The sequence below is a fragment of the Petaurus breviceps genome, unplaced genomic scaffold, assembly GCF_028583685.1.
Source record: "Petaurus breviceps papuanus isolate PSGF00001 unplaced genomic scaffold, PetGlider_PUasm1.0 91133, whole genome shotgun sequence".
Lineage (NCBI taxonomy): Eukaryota > Metazoa > Chordata > Mammalia > Diprotodontia > Petauridae > Petaurus > Petaurus breviceps.
In genome coordinates, this window is record NW_027187419.1 from 55,410,394 (window position 1) to 55,433,642 (window position 23,249).

The 23,249-nt window shown below is 34.4% G+C and overlaps 2 long non-coding RNA genes across 5 annotated transcripts in view; one reads left to right on the forward strand and one right to left on the reverse strand.

The window, feature by feature from the left end:
* Positions 1-23,249, forward strand: part of LOC138154893 (uncharacterized) — a 311,748-nt gene that overhangs the window by 182,161 nt on the left and 106,338 nt on the right. The window lies entirely within an intron of this gene.
* Positions 1-23,249, reverse strand: part of LOC138154890 (uncharacterized) — a 58,267-nt gene that overhangs the window by 12,670 nt on the left and 22,348 nt on the right. The window lies entirely within an intron of this gene.

The following is a 23,249-nucleotide window of genomic DNA, read 5'->3' on the forward strand; positions in this document are numbered from 1 at the left end:
ATAGCACCCATTCCTATTAAAAACACTAGAAACTATAGGAAAAAATGGAGTTTTCCTTAAAATAATAAGTAGCATCTATCTAAAACCATCATCAAGTATTATATGTAATGGGGATAAACTAGAAGCATTTCCAATAAGATCAGGAGTGAAGCAAGGGTTTCCACTATCATCCCTCTTGTTCAATTTGGTTCTAGAAATGTTAGCAGTAGCAATAAGAGAAGAAAAATAAATTGAAGGAATCATATTAGGCAAAGAAGAGATTAAGCTGTCACTCTTTGAAGATGATATGATGATATACTTAGAGAATCCTAGAGAATCAAGTAAAAAAATACTTGAGATAATAAACAAATTTGGCAAAGTTGCAGGATATAAAATAAACCCACATAAGTCCTCGGCATTCTTATATATCTCTAATGAAATCCAACAGCAAGAGCTAGAAAGAGAAATCTCATTTAAAGTTACTGTAGGTGTAAATAAAATATTTGGCAATCTACCTGCCAAAACAAACCTAGGACCTATATGAACACAACCACAAAACACTTCTTACACAAATAAAGTCAGATCTAACTAATTGGAAAAAACATCAGTTGCTTGTGGTTGGGTTGAGCTAATATAATAAATATGATAATTCTACCTAAATTAAATTACATATTTAGTGCCATACCAGTCAATCTACCAAAAATTACTTTATAGAGCTAGAAAAAATAGTAACAAAATTCATTTGGAAGAACAAAAGGTGCCGAATATCAAGGGAATTAATGAAAAGAAACACTAGGGAAGGTGGCCTATCCATACCAGATTTTAATTTGTATCATAAAGCAGCAGCCATCAAAACTTGGTACTGGCTGTGGAATAGAGAAGTGGATCAATGAAATAGATTGGGTACACAAGACTTAGCAGTCAATGAATATAGTATTCTACTGTTTGATAAACCCAAAGACCCCAGTTTTTGGGATAAGAACTCGCTTTTGACAAAATATGCTGGAGAAACTGGAATATCATATGGCAGAAACTGGGCATAGACCAATATCTAAAACTGTATACCAAAATCAAGTCTATATGTATGTACAATCTAGGTATGAAGGCTGTGAGCAATCTGGGAAAGCAAGGAATAATTTACCTGTAAGATTTATGGAGAAGGGAAGATTTTATGACCAAACAAAAATCAGAGAGCATTATAAAATGCAAAATGGATAATTCTGATTACATTCAATCGAAAATTTTCTGTACAAACAAAGCTAATGTAACGAAGATTAAGAGGGAAGTGGGAAATTGGGAAAGAATTTTTACAACCAGTGTCTTTGATAAAGGCCTCATTTCTAAAACATACAGAGAATTGAATCAAATATATAATCATACGAGTCATTCCCCATTTCATAAATGGCCAAAGGATATGAACAGGCAGTTCTCACAAGATGAAATTAAAGATATCTATAAGCATAAGAAAAAATGCTCTAAATCACTATTGATTAGAGAAATGCAAATCAAAACAACTCTGAGGTACCACATCTCACCAGTCTGATTGGCTAAGATGACCAAACAGGAAAACAAATGCTGGAGAGGACGTGGTAAAATTGGAACACTAATGCATTGTTGCTGGAGTTGTGAACTGATTAAACCATTCTGCAGAGCAATCTGGAACTATGACCGAAGTCTATTAATAGGTGCATCCCCTTTGATCTAGCAATACCATTTCTAGGGTTGTATCCCAAAGAGATCATAGAAGAGGGAAGAGGCCCCATACGTACAAAAATATTTATAGCAGCTCATTTTGTGGTGGCAAAGAATTGGAAATCAAGGGGACGCCCATCAATTGGGGAATGGATAAACAAGTTGTGGCATATGAATGTAATGGAATACTATTGTGCTATAAGAAATGAGGAGCAGATGGACTTCCTAATAACTTGGAGAGACTTAAACAAACTGATGTTGAGTGAGAAGAGCAGAGGCAGAGAAATTTGTATATAATTACTGACACAACCTATGTGTGATGACCAGCTTTGATAGACTGGGCTCTTCTCAGCAATGCAAGGTTATAAGACAATTCCAAAAGACTCATGATGGAAAGAGATGTCCACATCCAAAGAAAGAACTACAGGGTTTGAATGCAGATTGAAGCAAACTACCTGCTCTCTTTTTTTTTCTTGTTTTGTTTTGTTTCCTCTTTCCCATTGTTCATTCCATTGGTTATAATCCTCTACAACCTGCCTAATATTTAATGTGAAAGTATTTGCAGATGCTCTATTTGATTGCATACTGTCTGGGGGTAGGGAGAGGGAGGGGGAGAAAATTTGAAACTCAAGGTATTGTGGAACTGAATCTTGTAAACTAAGAGTAAACAAATAAATTAATAAAAAAAAGAAATGAGAAACCACCCTATTATCTTTGCCAAGAAAACCTCCAGTGGAATCACAAAGAGGCAAATAGGACTAAACAGCAACTTAGCCTGTATGTAGCTAACATTGTATATATTTTTTTTTCATGTTTCCTCCCTCCATTCGATTGTAAACTCCTTGAAAGAAGAATTGTCTTTGTCTCTTTTTGTATTCCCAGAGCTTAGCAGAGTGCCTGGCAGATAATAAATGCTAACTAATTGATTGCTAAAACTATTCAGGGTAATCAGAGGAAGAAGAAAGAAGTGTAGAATGTGGCATATGAACTGAACCTTGAAGGAAACTAGGAATTTCAAGGGGTAGAAGAGAAGAGAGAGAGAGGGTGTGTGTTGGGGGGTGTGGGGGGCAGGGAACATTGCATTTTATTTTGAAAACAATCTATAAAATTTAGAAGACAATCTATCAAAAGGCATAACAAGGTAATGAAATATTTAGTTCAGAGAACAGTGAAGTCAATTTGATTGAAACTCAAAGTGCATGGTGTACTATAAGGCCAGTAAAGTAGTCTGGACTTCTACTGTGAAGAAGTTTATATGCCATACAGAGGCAGTTTTCATGAACACAATAGGAAGCTACTAGAGGAATTTGAGCAGTGGCATGCCATGACAGAGCTTCTGCTCTAGAAATGCTATTTTGGCAACTTTGGGGAGAATAAATTATAGATGGGGAAGGAAGATATCCAGTTAGGAGGCTATTGGAATAATGTAGACAACAGTTGATGAGTTACTGAGGTAGGATGATAGCTATGGTATTGGGTAGGAGGCAGAAACAAGAGATACTGTGGAAGTAGAATTGGTAGGAATTAGCAATTGTTGGGTGTAAGGAGTACAAAAGAGAAGGGCATCAAGAATTACTCCAAAGATGTGAACCTTGGAGATTTAGGGATTTTGGTGCTTTCAAAAAGAAGCTGGGAATTTTGGAAGGATGAGTTCATGATGCAGCTTAATATGTTCTGTTTTGAACATATTGAGTTTGATATGCCTAGGGTTCATCCCTTAGGAGATATACCAATGACAGTTGGTGAAACAGGAATGGAGTTAAAGAAAGATATTAGAGCTGAAAATAGAGATTTATCATTTACTTAGCTATGACAGACATTTGTCTGTCATGAAAGGTGATGAAATAATCAAGCAAGAAGATTTGGAGAGAGAAAAGAAGAGAATTTTGGATAGAGCTTTAGGGAACATTCATAGTTAGACGGTAGGGTATAAATGATGGCCCAGAAAAGAAGCAATCTGACAGAAAGGAACAAAATAAGAGTCATGAAAACCTAGGGAAGAGGGAATACTCAGGAGGAAAGGGTCATGAAGTATCAAATGTTACAGAGAGGTTAAGAAGAATGAAGACTGAGAAAAAGTGATCTGATCTAGCAATTATGAGTTTATTAGTTACCTTTAGGAAAGCAGTTTTAGTTGAATAGTGAAATCATGACAGTAAAAGGATGGAAAGGGATTAGAAAGGCAATTGAGTGAGTGGGAGGTTGTGGAAGTGAAGATAACAAATATACAGCTTTTTTTTAGGAGTTGGGCTGTTAAAGGAAGAAAAGATGTAGAGACTGAGTCTTGAGGGGTGTGTAGGGTCAAGTGAAGGGTTTTTTATGTATGAGAAAACTGGACTTTCCATATATATATATATATATATATAGCAAGGAAAAGTAGGTAGAGAGAAACCGAAGATAAAATGAAAGCAGTTTACTGAAGGGACAATATGCTAGAAACTAACAGGGAAGGATGTGATCAAAAACACACATAGTGGAGTTGGCCTTAGGAAAGAAAAAGACCACCCCTGTTGAGAACTGGAGCAAAGAAAGAAAGCATGCAGAATACTATCAAGAAGTTTTGAAGTATACAATAGAGACATATCTAGGAACCAATTTGCCTAGTACTTACTTGAAATAATGTACAATGCAGAAATATAAAATTAAGAGTTTAAGTACTTTAAGTTTAAGACCATCCCTCTAGGACTTTTTTAATCTAGAGGAAATTTGCTTAGGTGAGATAGTTATCTATGGGATGTAATTTGTAAACGATGCAAAAACACTCCCTAAATAAAAAAAAAATTCTTGATTTAGGTCAATCTTTGTTATTAGCACAACTCATCATACTTTTTATTAGAAGCCACCTTTTAGCCATGAAGTATAACATCTTTACTTTTCAGATGAGTAAACTAAGGCTTAAAGAGGTTAAGTTTCACAGGTAGAGTTTATCAACCCATAGTCTAATTCTTTTATTATTCAACTGAAGAAATGGAAACCCAAAGATATTAAAAATCTTTTTCAAGGTCACATACCTAGTTAATAGTAGATCTAGTACTAAATCAGGGTCTCTTGACTCCTAGTTCAAGGTCTTTTTTTATTATTATACCTCCCTATTTCTCTATGAATACATTATTTAAAAGGTCTACAGTTCAGCTATGGTAGTACTGAGAGGGGCAAAATACTAAGTAGCTAATACATTAGCTAGAATTATTTGATCCTATTAGCCAATTAGTTTTCGTTCTCTCTTCAGGAGCACAGTGGATGGAGGGCCAGGTCTGGAGTCAGAAGACTCCTTTTTGTAAGTTCAAATTTAGTCTCAGACACTTACTAGCTTTGTTACCCTGGGCAGGTCACTTAAGCCTATTTGCCATAGTTCCTCACCTGTAAAATGAGTTGAAGAAGGAAATGGCAAGCCACTCTAACATCCCTGCCAAGAAAACCCCAAATAAAGTTACAAAGAGTTGGACATGACTGAAACAACAACAAAAATTCCCTCCTCTCATTTACTTACACGTGTCCTTGCTTTCCAAGAGCAGAGAGAAATGATTTGAGAGAATAGGATACAGGCCTATTTGATGAGAAGAAGCAATGCTACAATAATAATAGTAATGCTTTACATTAAATATAGTCCTTTAATGTTTACAAAGTACTTTCCTTCCAACTTGGTGAGGTGGAATTATTATCCCCATTCTACAGTTAAGGAAACTGAGGGCCAAAAAGCTGAGATGACTTGTCTCAAATTATCTAGTTGAAATAATAACTGTCAGTGAACCCTTATTTTCTGATTTTAAACCCAGTAATACTCTTTTTACAATGCTAGCTGACTTCTTCTTGGGCCACATAGGGAAGATGAGGGAAGTAAAGGCACAGGGTTATTTAGGGGAAGATGCTAAGAGAATTGATAAGTGAAGAGCAAAGTTCATAACACAGGTGTGATATGTCTTCTGCTCCCCACGATACCTTTGTTTTTAGAGCATTATAACATTAGCTCAAGTTCTGTTTGCATAATATTCCCCTTATTGGGAGAAATTGGTTACTTGTTTGAGGGTCAGAGTTGGTGAGAGTTTGGGAGAGATCTTTTTCTGGCTTCCAGATTTCAGAGAGAAGACATGGTTCCAGATTCTCTTTAGGCAGAAGATCCTAAATAGAGCAAAAGACTCTAGGAAGAATATATGTAGAGAAACCTTGATTATGTCTCTAGCTCTGATTTATTACATTTGAGATTTTGAGGAAATTCCCCATGGGTGAGATATGGTTCTCTCTTTCCCCCTCTCTTCCCCTCTCTCCCCTTCTCTCTCCCCCTCTTTCTCTCCCCCCTTTTCTCCCCCCCTCTCTGTCTCTCTCCCTGTCTCTGTCTGTCTCTCTCTTTCTCTGTCACTTGAACTGAGACACTTTAGTCCAAATAGGAGAGCTCATTCACTTTATCTATATGTCTGGGGTATTCTCATTTGTACAGCTCTGATTTCTATTTGCTTTTAACTTGGATTAATGGGTTTATTTGTTATTTCCTATGTGTATTCATCATGGAACTTGCATTTAGTGAGAAAGGAGTAAAGCTTTGTAAATATAACTCGAAGCAGTACTTCCCCATTAAGAGACAGTAATCAGGGGCTCAACTTAAACCAAAAAATGATCTCCCCTAAACTAATGATATTTAAGGGGAAAAAATTCTAGCCTGGTACCTTTTCTCTGAGAACAGAGTGGTCAGCCTTTGTTCCCACTTCCTGTTTCCCTTTCTGGTAGGAATTAAAGTCTCTCTTAGAGAACTGAGAATTGAGGAGACTTTAGCAATATCTTTATTCATACCTCTCTGTGAGCCACATCTAGATAGACCTATGTGAATATACATAATCCACATGGACAAAAACACCAGCAAGTCCATGTCTTGGCTTATTGTTATTCTCTTTAGATTTCAATTAGCTAAAACCATTTCTCCCTAATTACTGAGGTTCCAAGCCTTCTACAGGGAAAAGATGGTGGGGTTTTCTTGAATTTTCTCTTATCTATCCATAGATAAAAGATCATTAGCTTCTAGATATTCAAAGAATATTACCTAGATGGTAAGGAGGGTAGAAACCCAGACCTGAAGTCTGGAAGACCTCAATTTAAATCTTGCCTCAGAGGCCAAGATGGTGGAGTAGGATCAGCAACCCAGTTGATCTTTCCAAAGATGTCCCTCCATTAAAAAAAATGAAGCCTCAAATCAATTTCTGGAGTAGCAGAGTCAAAAACTTTGGGTCAAGATATTTTTCCAGCCCAAGACAACTTAGGAAATTAGCAGGAGAGCTCTGTGACACTGTAGGAGGGGTCAACCCAGACGGCACATATTGGCAACTTCAATAGTAGCCTTGGATGTGATTGTGACAGTGGCAGCAGCAGTTATAGATGTTCTTCACCCATAAATGGTAAGATGGTTGGGTAACTTGTCAGAAAGAAATTACAGGGAACCCTAACCGACACTGTACACAAGATTGGGAGGGGTTTGGCAACTCTAATGCCCACATGCAATTCTGGGTTGTAATTCCAGGATGGAGAGTTAGTGTTTGTGGTCTGTTGCAAAGGAACAGGGGCCTTAGATGCAGTTCTAGGACAGAGAGGAGCACTAGAACTTGTGGCTCTAAAAGATCAGGGGACTTGGTCACATTTCCAGGGCCAAGAGAAGCATTATCACTTATACCTGAAGGGTATCAGAATCCCTCTCTAGATAAAGATCAGAGCCCAGACCAGAAGAATTGATTATACCTCTCCCCAGATCAATGGAAATACTGAAAAATTGCAGGAGAACCCCCTGCTCCCCAAATTGCTCTAAAACAACAGTAGCACAAAAGAGGCCAAAGCTTGGGGCAGTGCTTCCCCACCCAGAAGTTAGCAGAGCCAAACTTTAGCACAAAGGTCAAAGTCAAGAAATTAGTTGGAAAAATGCACAAACAACAATAACAACAGCAACTAGGAACTTGATTATAAAAAAACTCCTATAGTGGGAGAGAAGACCAAGACAAAAACTCAGAAGACAACAGTGTGAAAACAGCTAAAACCAAAGCCTCAAAGAAAAAAAAATCAAATTGTATAGAGGCTCAGTAAGAATTCCTGGAAGAGTTAAAGAAAGAAAGGAAGAGGGAAAAAAATGACAGTGATTAAACATAATTATGAAAAGATAATTCACAGTATAGTAAAAGAAGCACCAAAAATAAAACTAAAGAAAATAATATCTTAAAAAATAGAAGAGGCCAAATGGTAAAAGAGACACAAGAATTGACTGGAGAAAAGAACTCCTTAAAAAGCAGAATCAGGCAAATGGAAAAGAGATATAGAAACTCACTAGATAAAATCATTCCTTAAAAATTAAAATTAAATAAATAGAAGCTAATGACTTCATGAGACAACAGGAAACAATAAAGTTAAAAGAATGCAAAAATAGGGGGAAAAGGTGAACTATTTCATCAGAAAAACAGCTGACCTGGAAAATAGGTAAAAGTGAAATAATTTAAAAATTACTGGACTACCTGCAAGCTATAATCAAAGAAGGAGTATAGATATAATATTTCAAATTATAAAGGAAAACTTCCCTGATATCCTAGAACCAAAGGGAAAAATAGAAATTGAAAGAATCCACTGATCACCTCCTGAAAGAGATTCCAAAATTAAAACTCCAAGGAATATTATAGCCAAACTCCAGAGCTCTCAGGTAAAGGAGAAAATAATTTTAGGCAACCAGGAAGAAACAAATCAATTATCATGGAGCCACAGTGAGGGTCACACAAGAATGTTAATAATAATAATAATAATTTTTTTAAAATCTTGCCTCAGTTACTTGCTAGTGAGTGCCTCTGGACAAATTCCTTAACCTCTGTTTACTTCTGTTTCCTCATTTGTAAAATGAAGAGAATAATAGCACCTATTTTCCAGGATTTTTGTAAGGATCTAGTGACAAAATATGTAATGCACTCTGTATACTTTAAAGCACTATATAAATATTAACTACTATAAACCATTATAGAGGAATATACCATTATATGGAAGAGGATAAAATTACATCAACAGATGAAAAAAATCTCAATTCAAAGTTTACAAAAGTTCTGAGAGTTTCACCTTAGCCCCAGAACTTGCTTCAAAAATTGATTTTGGAGCCAGTAGTTCTGATTTCTCCTAGTTGATGGGCTACTGAGTTTGCTTTGGGTCAGTTTAAGTCAGATTGAATATGGAAAAGGAGGTGGAGGGACTGCTAGAAAGGAGGTCTTTTTCATCTCTGTATTCAAGGAAGAATGGATGAGCACCTTGTACATAGGAGGGAGCAGGGACTGACATAGCATTTCAAAAGAGCTTTCCAGACAAATATTTTCTTTTTTTATTTATTAGCTATTATCTCCAAACTGTGACCTTAGGTCCACATGCTTTACACTCAGTTTTGAAGAATTCCAGAAGGCATCCAGGACCTTTGACCAGATTCAAAAGTTTGCCTGATTTCCTGGACTCAACTTTCAGTTTGGGGCTGCTTGCCCAATTATCCATTATTTTTTCCAACCTTAGGTATTGGAAGATGCCTAAAAATATACGAGTCCCAGGATATTAAGATATTGCCCCTTGTCAGTCATAATTATTCCCTTTCTTTAAAATGTGAAAAAACCCAAAGGAGTGAAGGAAGTTGAATTTCCTCATATCTAAGCCCTTCCTCTAACTATTAACTCTACAGCAGGATTAACTTACTGTCTGACTTCTTGATAGCTGAGACCCAGCAGTTTGGAAGTGGAGTTGTAAAAGCTATTCCCAATGATAATTATGATAGTAATTTACATGTGTGTGGTGGCTTTCATCCCAGAGGATCCTAAAGTACTTCAAAGCACATTGGCAATCCCTTTATTTACTAATGCCCTCAGCCGTTCTGGTCATTAGAGATCCCTTGGCACTGTTTTCTAGTACTTGGGGTGTTAATCCCAGTTTCCTGGTTAGAATCCAACTAGGGTAATGACTTTCTGACTCCCTAAGTTACTTCTGAAATTTTGATCGGATGAGCTGCTCTCCTCTTTTTCTCCTCTATACCATTGTGCAGGAAGGCTGAGCTTTGTTACAGCCCTATCTTCCCTTGCAGATGGCAGAGAAGAAAATTTAAAAAATAAAAAAAGCACCTAAAACAGTGGGCATGCTTGACTGTAGAAAACTTAGATCCCAGTGGAACTCACAATTTTCATTCAAGAGAAAGCAGATTTTATCACTTGACCCTGTTATTAAGTTCCTTGAGGGTAGAGATTGTTTCAGTGTTGTCTTTGTACAGAATACAAACAATATCTGATGCATTCATTCAGTGCTTAAATTCTTCTGGATGAATAGAAGAATTGATTGATTCAGTTTAGCTCTGAGTATGTCTGGGAAGATGCTATGCTCCTTTTCTCTGCCCCACCTCCCCCCACCATGTTCTAGCAAGAAAAATTCTCTTTTGTTCTTGTCTCAGAGGGAGGAGAGGGAGGTCCATGTGTTTTGGAATGCTGATGCTCCCTGACAGAATTTGCTCTAAAGCTTAGAAAAGGTAGTTGACTTAGATGTTATGGAGTGATATAGGAGTACTAAGAATTACTGAAGGATTTTAGTAATTTGAAGGGGTGTACTGAATGGAAACCAGCTGTGTGACATGGGCCAAGTCACTTTTTACTGTTTGCCTCAGTTTCCTCATCTGTAAAAATGAACTAAAGAAGGAAATGGCAAACCACTTTAGTATCTTTGCCAAGAAAACCCCAAATGGGGTCACAAAGAGTCAGACACAACTGAAAATGATTAAACAACAAAAGAACAAAAAAGCAAGTGAAAAGAATATTAGATTGGATGATGAGGACCTGGGTTTAAAGCCTGGCTCTGCCACTTGCTACCTCTTTGGTTCTCAGTTTCCTTCTCTGTAAAATAGATTGGTTTGACTAAAATTTCTTTCAACTGTACATCTATGATCCTATTCTACCACCAAGTGAAGTATTAGCTATTGTGGTATAATTTATATAGAACTTTAATGATTGTAAAGGATTTTGCATAAATTAAGTCTGATTTGATCTTCAAGATTATGCTCTGAGGTAAGCACTCCAAGTATTCTTATTCACTTTATATAGATGAGGAAACCAGTTTGGAGAGGTGAACTGACTTGGCTATGATCACAGATTCTCTAAGGGTCCAAAATAGTATTTTAACACAAGTTTTTTTTTCTAATTTCAAGTTCAATTCTCCTAGTGCTATATTATACTGCCTTTAGTTTAAGAAAATTAACTTCATAATTTATAGATCATTTTCATAATATGACATCGTATTTGTGTAGAAGTTTTTAATCTGTTCTCTTGTTAATTAAATAGTGAAGATTTGCCCATTTAAAAGAAATTGCTTCTTGGTGTGCATTGGATTCATTCACCCTCCTCCCAACCCTGAATAACAATTTTCTACTACAATGCTTCTTTCTATGGAAACTAGATATAGAAATTAAGATAGGAAGATCTAGAAATAGAATTTACAAATCAAAACTATTATGATGCAGAGCACCCAATGAATCACTTTATAAAATTTACATTCCCTTGATTATATATTTCAGGAAATATGTATTTTATTTTGTTTATTTAATGTCTTTTCTCCTCTGCCATGCTTATGCATTCCTGTTTTCCTTTCTCTCAGATCAATCTGTTCAATTTTAAAATTTTGACAGATTTCTAGGAAAAGATTTTATACAACTATAAAGAGATGTTGAATTAAAATTGTATTTTATTTATTAACTGCAAATGTTGCTTTGCACTTAGACCATGTAGTTGATTCTGGTAACATTTATTTCAATGTATCATAAAGAAAGTTGATACTAATTCTATGCTACTGTTTAGGGGAAGATAAATATCTCTCAAGTTTTCTCAAATACCAATTATGTATTTTTGCAGCAAAAGCTTATGTAAACATTGTTTTGTAAACTTTCTTGATTTAGTCAAGTGTTTCTTTCCATCATTTCATGTGTATATAGTTTCTTTAAAACCCATATAACACACTGTGGGTACCTACTCTGCCAAATCCCCCTCATACTGGCAGATGTTAGCCACCCTTTCATATTTTTCATTATTTTCATGAACTTTCCACTAAGCTTTGCTACTTTTAAATGTAGAGACCACTAGTGGCTCTAAACCATTAAGTGGGTAGAGTGCTGGACCTGGAATAAAAAAGACATGGGTTCAAATATGGTCTTAAATACTCACCTCTGTGACACTCTGTAAATCACTTAATTACAGTTTGCCTCAGTTTCCCCAAGTGTAAAATGAAATAATAATCGCACCCACCTTCCAGGGTTGTTGTGAAGAACAAATGAGAAAATATTTGTAAAAAACACTTAGTATTGTACCTGTCACACAGTAGGCACTATATAAATGCTTATCCCTTTACCTCTATTTAATGAAGCATCTACTATGTGCCCTTGGGTTAGAAACAAGGTTTCTATTGTTAATTTAAAAGATAAATCCTACGTTTTTACTATGCAGAAAAAGATGGATGACATCCTCTTGGCCCCTAGAAACATAACAAGTTACTCACCCTACCCCTTCCTATTATCATAAAGATCTTGCTGGCCAGTGAGTTGTGTTTGCATTGCTAACAGTCCTAATCCTAATTCCTTGACCACAATGCATAGCACTCTTTTGTTTTTTGGGGGAACATGAACAGATGTGTACTGAGCTAAAGTTATGGGACTGGACTGGTGAGGGGGCATTTATTAAACCCCAGATTTGTGTAGCCCATGAAATAGGGGAGAACTTGTGATAAAATTATTAGAATTCTTGAGACTAGTTGATTTCTCTTTAGAGAAGGATGCAAATTGCTTAGTTCATAGAATGCTATGTATTTCAATCTACCTAGTGAAATTCTCAGTCATATATTGTAGTGTTTCTGCAAACTGCTACTATGAAACTGTCTACCTGAAGTACCTTCTTCTCATACACAGAGCACTGAGAATAGTTGTCCCAGATATTCTGTCATTCCAAATCCACACAAAACCATAGCAGAAGAGCCCCTACTAATATGCTTTTTTCCTTCTTTGGCTAGTTGATAGATGCAATTTGTTCAAAGTAGAGGTCTTTAACATAGTAAGAAAAATCAAATTATAATATTTTCCTAATAAGCATAAGTACTACAAATACACATGCTTAAGAACCACACATGAGATGGAAACACATGTGGAACATTAGTTGCCTAGTCATATCTATGAAAAGACACCATTGGGTATCTTGCTCGATTATTGCCTACTGGTCCTGGTATGATCACTGGCCTCAGTAATGTCTGTTCTGCATTACCAAATTGGTCTCAGATGATGGAATGGTGCTTGGCAGCTGCAGGACATGTTGTAGCCTCTGCAGGCTATTGCTCCTTTCTACCAGTTTTTGGGCTCATTGATTCAGAGCCTTAGGATGCTACCTGCCTGCTATCTCCTCTCCAATTTGCTGAGGGATGGTGGCTAGAAACTACCCATGATAAAATCAGACTGACAGCTCTTTAGTCAAGGTTACCACACCTAGCTAACAGAAGTTAGACAGAGTTCCTTCAGGCTAAAGCTGTCTTTTCATTTTAACCACTATGTTTGAGAGGAGATCAGTTCTCTGTTACATAACATTATCTATTTTAGACTTTGGTATTCTCAAGATTCAATCTGGCATAGCCTGCAAATTATTCTGAGCCAGATAAGGAGGAAAGGTCATTGTTCACCTATTTGCCTAGAGCTCAGATTTTGTCAGAATATCTGTCAAGGACAAAGTATCAATCACACATGAACCTCAGTGATAACATCATGGGTCCTAATTCATTCAAAACCATCGCAGAAGAGCCCCCACTCATATGTTTACTTTTCACCATGTATTGCTTTGATATTTTCATTGAGTCCTATACATTTTTTGCAAGTGAAAAACTTAAGTTTTTATAACAGAAGTGACTAATAAGAAACTAGGCTGGTAATTTCAAGGAAGCCAGATCTCAGATATCCTCCAATAAACTATTTCAATAAACTAGAGCAATGGAAACATTATGACCATGTAGTATTTACACCAAGAATTCAGGGATAGTTTGACATAAGGAAAACTATTAACACAAATGATCATATTAAAATAAACTTTTTAATCACATGACTATATCAATAGATGCAGAAAAAGCTTTTGATGAAGTACAACACTCATTTCTATTGAAAACACTTGAAAGTTTAGGTATAAATGGACTTTTCCTTAATTTGATAAGAAGCATTCATCTAAAACCATCAGCAATCATTATTTGTAATGGAGATAAACTAGAAACTTTCCCAGTAGGATCAGTTGCAAAACAAGAAGGTCCACTAATACCAATGTTATTCAATATTTTATTGGAAATCCTAACAATAGCAATAAGAGAAGAAAAGAAATAGAAGGAATCTGAATAAGGAATAAGGTAACAAAACTATCTATTTTTGCAGATGATATGATGATATATTTGAAAAATCCCAAAGATTCAACTTAAAAGATGACACAAAAATTTTAATAAAGTAGCAGGATATAAAGCAAAACCACATAAATCATTAGCATTGCCAGATGTCACAAACAGAACCATGAAAGAAGAGATAGTAAGAGATATCCTATTTAAAATAACTTTAGATAGTGTAAAATACCTGGCAGTATACTTGCCAAAACAAACCCAGGATTTATACAAGCAAAATTATTTTTAAAAATTTTATACAAATAAAATCAGGTTTAGATAACTGGAGAAATATTAATTGTTCATGGGTAGGTAGAGCCAATAAAATAAAAATGGCAATTTTACCTAATTTATATTATTTAATGTCATCCCAATTAATTTACCAAAAAAAATTTTTTTACTGAATTTGAAAAAAAAATGAAAAAAAACATTTGGAAGAACAAAAACATCAAGAATATCAAAAGGAATAATGGGAAAAATGTAAAGGAAGCAGATTTAGCAGTACCAGATTTTAAACTATATTTTAAGACAATAATTATCAAAACTATCTGATAATGGCAAAGAAATAGAAAGATAAATTAATGCAAAAGTGCAGACCTGCAATTTATAGCAGCAAATAAATATAGTAACCTTGTATTTGAAAAGAGCAAAGACAAGTTTTGGAATAAGAATTCATTACTTAGTAAAAATGGTTGGAAAAACTGGAAAGCAATGTGGCAGAAATTGGGCAAAGACCAATATCTTACAACATTTACAAAGTAAGGGCAAAATGGATACATGACCTAGACATAAAAAGAGATGTTACAGGAAATTTGTAGAACATGAAACATATGGCTATCAGATTTATGGAAAGGTGGACAATTTATAAATAAAGAAAGATAGACAACAGAATAATATGTAAAATGAATAATTTTATTTCAGTAAGAAGCTTTTGTACAAATAGAACTAATGTACCCAAGGTAAAAAGGGAACCAGAAAATTGAAGAAAAAAAACATTTATAGACAGTTTCTCAGATAAAGGTCTAATAACTCAAATATATAAAGAATTTTGTAAAATATATAAAATTGTGAGACATTCCCCAGTGATCAAAGGATATGAACAGGCAGTTTTTAGATGAAGAAATCAAAACAATTTATAGTCTTACAAAAATGCTCTAAATTATCACTGATTAAAGAAATGAAAATTAAAACAAGCTTGAGACATTTTATGGCTATCAGCTTGGTTAAAATAATTTAAAGGCAAATGACAAATATTGGAAGGAATTGTGGAAAAATTGAGGCATTAATTCATTGGGGTTTTTTTTTGCTTGTTTGTTTGTTTTTATTTTCAAATGCTTTATTAACTTCTAATTTACAATATTCATTTCTGCCAGATTTTGAGTTACAAATTTTCTCCCTGTTTTTCCCCTACCCACCACCCCAAAATAGCAGTCCCACAGGATATCCCCTCCTCCAATCTGCTCTCTCCCATATTTTCTTCCATACCCCTTTCAACTTTTCAAGTATGGCATGGTGGATCTCTATGCCCCAGTGCCTGTATATCTTATTTCCCAATTACATGTAAAATAGTATTAATAATGGTATATACACATATATATATATACATATATATATATATTTAAACATTTGATTTTAAAACTTGAATTCCAGATTCATTCCCTTCCTCCCTAGTCACCCACCCTTACTGGGAAGATAAGCAGTTCAGTATAGGTTGTACATGTGTAGCTAATGCAAAACAATAACATAGTAGATATATTGTAAAAGAATGGCTATATTTCCCTCCCTCCTATCCCACCTTCCACTTGTTCTATTCTCTACTTTGATCCCATCGCTTTTCAAAAGTGGGTACTTCCAACTTCTCTTCCAGCCAGCCTGCCCTCCCTTCCATCATCCCCCCTCTCATCCCCTTCCCCTCTACTCTCCTGTAGGGGGAGATACCCTATTTAGTGTGTATTTCATTACCTCCCCAAGCCAAATTCAATGAGAATAAGTTTGATCCATTCCCTTTTGCCTTTCTATTCTTCCCCTCCATTGTAACCATTTTCCCTTGCCTCTTCTATGTGAAATAGTTTACCCCATTCTGTCTCTCCCTATCTCCTCTCATTATATTCCTCTCTCACCTGTTAATTTCACCTTTTAAGTATCATCCCTTCCTTTTAAATTGGACCTGTGCCCTCTTTCTATATACACCTGTAATCACATATACACACATCCACATATGTTTTCATATGCCCATACACCCTTATGTATAGACATATATAGATTTCTATTCCTTAAACTATTTTCATACTGAGAAAAGCTTCATCAGTTACAATTATTGTTTTTCCATGTAGGAATGTTAATAGTTAAACTTTGATAAGTCCCTTATGATTTCTTTTCCCTGTTTACCTTCTCATGCTTCTCTTGCTTCTTGTATCTGAATGTTAGATTTTCTATTCAACTCTGGTTTTCTCATCAAGAATGCTTGAAAGTCCTCTATTCTACTGAATGACCATATTTTCCCCTGAAACATGATACTCAGTTTTGCTGGGTAGGTGATTCTTGGTTTTAATCCCAGCTCCTTTGACCTCTGGAATATCATATTCCAAGCCCTTCAATCCCTCAGTGTAGAAGCTGCCAGATCCTGGGTTATCCTGATTGTGTTTCCACAATATTCAAACTGTTTCTTCCTGGATGCTTGTAATAGTCTCTCCTCAATCTGGGAATTCCAGAACCTGTCTAAAATATTCCTAGGAGTTTTCTTTTTGGGATCTTTTTCAGGAGGTGATCAGTGGATTCTTTCAACCTCTATTTTGCCCTCTGGTTCTAAAACATCAGGGCAGTTTTCTTTGAGAACTTCCTGGAGGATGATTTCTAGGTTCTTACTTTGATTATGGCTTTCAGGTAGTCCGATAATTTTTAAATTATCTCTCCTGAATCTATTTTCCAGGTCAGTGGTTTTTCCCATGAGATATTTCACATTGCCTTCTATTCTTTCATTTGTTTGGATCTGTTTAACAGCATCTTGATTTCTCATAAAGTCATTTGCTTCCATTTGCTCCAATCTAATTCTGAAGCCATGATTCTCCTCATTGAGCTTTTGAGATTCTTTTTCCATCTGGCAAATTTGGCTTTTTAAGGCATTCTTCTCCTCATTGACTTTTTGAGCCTCTTTTGCCATTTGAGTCAGTCTATTTTTTAAGGTGGTATTTTCCTCATTCAGGCTATTGACTCTCATTTCATAATTTTCTTGCATTGTTCTCATTTCTCTTCCATTTTTTTCCTCCACTTCTTTTATCTGCTTCTCAAGGTCCTCTATGGTCTGTAACCAGCTCATATTTTCCTTTGAAGATTTTGGTACAGGAGTTCTGACTTCACTGTCTTCCTCCTGTTCCATGCTTTGCTCCTTTTTGTTCCCTAAATAGGACTCAGACATATGAAAAAATGCTCTAAATCACTATTGATAAGAGAAATGCAAATTAAAACAATTTTGTGCTACTGCCTCATACCTATTAGATTGGCTAAGTAGAAAGAAAAAGCAAATGTCAAATGCTGGAGGGGATGTGGGAAAAATAAGACAATGCATTGTTGGTAGAGTTGTGAACTGATTTAACTATTCTGGAGAGCAATTTGGAACTATGCCCAAAGAACTATAAAACCATGCATACCCTTTGATCTAGCAAGATCTCTACTAGGTCTGTATCTCCAAAGAGAAAAAATACATAAATGAAAAAGTCCTATTTGTACAAAAATATTTATAGTGGCTCCCCTCTGGGGTAAAGAATGAGAAATTGAGTGGATACTCACCAATTGGGGAATGGCAGAACAGGATATGGTATGTGATTGTGATAGAATACTATTGTATTATAAGAAAGGATAAGCAGGATGCTCTCGGAAAAACCTGAAAAGAATTATATGAGCTGATGCAAAGTGAAATATACTGTCTACAAAGTAACAGCAATACTGTAAGATGATCAGCCATGAATGATGTAGTTATTCTCAGTAATACAATGATCCAAGACAACTCAGAAGGACTTATTGTGAAAATGCTATCCATCCCCAAAGAAATGATAGTGTCTGAATACAGATCGAAGTATACTTTGAAAACTTTATTTTTCTTGAGGGCTTTTTTTTTGTCTGTGTTTTGTTTTACAACATGACTAAACATGCATAATCTATATGGAATTATTTGCCTTCTCAATGAGAGATTGGGGAGGGAGATAGGGAGAGTATTTGTACCTTGAAGTTTTAAAAAGATGTTAAAAATAGTTTTTACATGTAACTGGAAAAAATGAAATTCAAAACAAAAAATATTGGAATGCTGATGATTTAGGTTTATTTTATATCCTGCAATTTTTCTAAATTTAGTATTTCAGCTATTTTTAGCTAATTCTCTAGGATTCTCCAAATACACACCACCATATTGTTTGCAATGAGTGATAATTTTGTTTCCTTATTGTCTATTCTAGTTTCATTTATTTTTCTTCTCTAATGGCTAAATCTAGTATTTCTAGTACAAAATTGGAAATAATAGTGATAGTGGCCATCCTTGCTTTCCTCCTGATCTCATTTAGAAGCCCATTAGCTATCCCCATTACAAATAATGTTTGCTGATGGTTTGAGGGAGATAATGCTTATCATTTTAAGGAAAGTTCCATTTATTCCAATGCTTTTCAGTGTTTTAATAGGAATTAGTGTTGTATTTTGTCAAAAACTTTTCCTTCATCTATTGAAATTATCACATAATTTTGTTGTTGTTATGGCTGCTTTTATCCATATGGTCAATATGCTGATAGTTTACCTAATATTGAGTCAGTCCGATATTTCTGTATAAATCTTATCTGGACATAAATGATCTATACGATATATTGTTATAATCTCATTGCTAGTATTTTACTGAAAATATTTGCAAATCATGGCATATAATTGTCATGTAATGCTACTATGTTATAAGAAATGAGCTCAATGATCTTTGAAAAAGACATGAATAGACTTGCACAAAATAAAGAAGAGTGAAATGAGCAGTAGCAAGAGAACATTATATATGGTAGCAGCAATATGATTTAAAGAACAACTTTGAGCAACTAAGTCATTTTGACTATTATAGACACCAAAATTAACTACAAAAGATCCATGAAGGAAGATGCTATCTGCATCTGAAGAAAGAAGTGATAAATAGAAGTATATATAGAATGATTTTACATACACATATATATGTTTAAAAGGAATAGGAATTTGTACATGATTGACCTATGGTTTCATGTGCAATAATTTTTAAAATTATACTATGTTATGATAATGATTATTTTATTACATAAATTAAAAACAAAATAAATTTTATAAATTTAAAATAAAATTTTTGTATCAATATTCATTAAGGAAACTGCTCTATAGTTTTATTTGTTTTTGTTCTTCTTGGTTTAGGTATAATTATCATACTTGTATTGTAAAAAAATTTTGGTGGGTCTCTTTCTTTGCCTATTTTTCCCCAAAATAATTCATATAGTATTGAAATTAATTGTTTGTTAAACGTTTGGTAGAATTCGTTTGTGAATCCATTTGTCCTGGGGATTTTTCTTCAGAAGCACATTGATGGTTTAATTTTTCTAAAATGGGATTATTTAAGTATTCTATTTTCTCTTCTGTCAATCTGGGTAATTTATATTTTTGTAAATATTCATCTATTTACCATAGATTGTCAGCACAATTGGTTTATAATTGGACAAAATAGCCCCTAATAATTACTTTAATTTTCTCTTCATTGATAGCAAGTTCACCCTTTTCATTCTTAATACTGGTGATTTGGTTTTCTTCTTTTTAATCAAATTGGACAATGCTTTATCTGTTTTATTGCTTTTTTCATTCCCATAAAACCAGCTGTTAGTTTTATTTACTGGTCCAATGGTTTTGTTGCTTTTAATTTTATTAACCTCTCCTTTGATTTTTTTAAGGATTTCACATTTTGTATTTAAGCAAGGATTTTTAATGTTATTTTTCTATTTTTTAGTTACATATCTAATTAATTGATATTCTCTTTTTCTAGTTTATTGATGTGAGCATCTAGAGATATAAATTTTCGTGCCATACATGTTGATATGTTGTCTCATTATTGTCCTTATCTTTAATGTAATTATTGTTTCTATGAATTGTTCTTTTGCCCACTCATTATTTAAGACTAGACTATTTATGTTTCAATTAATTTTTAATCTATCTTCCCTTCAACCTTTATTGAATATAATTTTAATTGTATTATTATCAGCTGAAAAAGATGCATTTAATAATTCTGCTTTTCTGCATTTGATTATGAGATTTTTTATGCCCTAATAAATGGTCAGTTTTGGTGTAGGTGCCATGTACCACTAAAAAAATGTATTTTCCTTTCTATTACCATTCAATTTTCTTGAGAGGTCTATTATATATAACTTCTGTAAACTTCTATTTAGCTCTTCACTTTATTTCTTGTTTATTTTCTTTCTTTCTTTCTTTCTTTTTGGTTAGATAAATCTAGTCTTGAGAAATTGTGGCACCCTACTAGTATAGTTTTATTATTTCTTCATTTAACACACTTAGCTTTTCCTTTAAGAATTTGATTACATATATATACCATTTGGTGCATATATGTTTAGTATTGATATTACTTCATTGTCTATGATCCTTTTTAGGAAAATTAAGTTTCTCTGCCTATCTTTTTTTTTAAAGCAATAGGGGTTTAGTAACTTGCTCAAGGTTACATGGCCAGTTATTTCTGGGTGTGGTGCTGAGTATCTGAGCCCGGATTTGATCCAGGTCATCCTGACACTGGAGCTGGTGCTCTTACTCACTGAGCCACCTGGCCCCTCCTTGCTTATCTTTTTATGTAGATGTATTTTTACTTTTGCTTTGTCTCACATTGATTGCCATCACTGCTTTTTTTTTTACATCAGCTGAAGCATAACAAATTCTGCTCCAGACCCTTATTTCACTCAGTGTGTGTCTCTCTGATTAAAGTGCATTTCTTAGAAAGAACACATTTGTTGGATTCTTGTTTTTAATCTATTCTGCTATCTGTTTCTGTTTCATGGGTGAGATCATCCCATTAACAGTTGTGATTACAAAATTCATATTCCCCCCCTCTCTTCCCTTTTACTTTATTCTCTCCCAAAAGTCTGTTTTGCTTCTGACCACTATTTCCCTGAATTTGCCCTCCATTTTTATCATCTCTTTCTTCTCTTATCCCTCTCCCCTCCTACTTCTTTGTAAGGTAAGATAAATTTCTATACCCACCTGATTATTACATTGTTCCATTTTTGATCCAATTCCAAAAAGAATTAGGTTCAAGTGTTACCTGTCACCCCCATATTCTCCACCACTGTAAAAGCTCTTCCTTTCATGTCTCTTTTATGTGAGATAATTTACCCCATTCTACCTCTTCCTTCCCCCCATCGTCAAGTGGATTCTTCTTTCTTATCCCTTAATTTTACTTTTTTAAAATCATCTCATCATAGGCAACTTATGCCCTATGTCTATGTATACTCCTTCCAACTGTCCTAATAATGATAAAGTTCTTAGGAGTTGTGAGTATCTTTTTTCATTTAACTATATAAACATTTTAATTTTGTTGAGTCATGTATGATATCTCTTTCATGTTTACTTTTTTATGCTTAACTTGAATCTTGTATTTGAGAGTCAAATTTTCTGTCCTGCTCTGTTTTCTTTTTCATCAGGAATGCTTGAACAGTCTTCTTTTTATGGGATATCTATTTTTCTCCCAAAAGGATTATACTGACTTTTTTCTGGGTAAATTATTCTTGGTTGTAATCCTGTATCTTTCAGCTCTGGATTATCATATGCTAAGTCATTTTCCTTTCATGTAAAAGCTGCTAGATTTTGTGTTGTCCTGACAGTGGTTCCATGATATTTGAATTATTTGCTTCTGGCTGCTTGCAATATTTTTTTGCTTTAACTGGGAGCTTTGGAATTTGACTGTAGTATTCCTGAGTGTTTTCATTTTGGGATCTCTTTCAGGAGGTGATCAGTGAATTCTTTCAATTTCTATTTTACCCTCTGATTCTAGGATATCATGACAGTTTTCTTAGACAAGATATTGAAAGATGATGTCTAGGCTCTTTTAAAAAAAATAATGGATTTCAAGTAGTCTGATAAGTTTTAAATCACGCTTAGTAAATGCTGTACTTTGAATGATGTCATGTTTTGATCTTCTCTGTTCTTGGTTTGTCACTGAATAAAATAGAGAGCACCTATGCTGGTATTTTGAACCTGGGAAGTTGCCTTCTTTTGGTATTACATTACATTCCTCTATCTATTTTCCAGGTCAGTTGTTTTTCTGATGAGGTATTTCACATTTTCTTCTATTTTTTTCATTCTTTTTACTTCGTTTTATTACTCTCAATATCTCACGGAATCATTAGCTTCAATTTGTCCAATTCTAATTTTCTTCAGTGAGCCTTTGTATCTCTTTTTCTACTGGACCTATTTTACTCTTAAAGGGGTTCTCAGTTGATTTTTGTACCTCTTTTGCCATTTGGTCTCTTCTGATCTTTTAAGGTGTTATTTTCTTCAGTATTTTATTTTTTTGTGTGTTTACTGATATTATCAAGCTTTTGGCTCCTTGTACCATCTGAGCTGGGATCCAGGTCTTACTAGCATTCTGGTGAAACACCTTTCTGTTGATCTCCTAAGTTGTCCTGGGCTGGAAAATTATGTCACTCTTACTTTTTGTTGGTTCTACCATTCCAGAATAATATTTGAGGTATTATTTTAAAGTTGTTTGTTGGGGAATTGGGGAGAGCTCATCTTGACTCTGCCATCTTGGATCTGCCTCAGGAAGTAACCTTTTAAAAGGGGAAAATGTGTGTTTGTGCATACATATGATTTAAATATATAATACAAAATATGTATTATTTTTGTATTTATATTGTATATATTTACTATCTCTCTTGTTAAAATGGTATGTCCTTGAGAGTAAGGTTGTTGTAAGCATTTGTCCTCCCTCCTTTACTATTATATTTGCATCTATATATACACATACATGCATATATATGTACATGTCTATGTATCTACACATATTTGTGCATATATGCACACATAAATATTGTATTTATGTGTATATGCACATTGTATATACATATGCACATATACATGCATTATATATATATATATATATATATATATATATATATATATATATATAT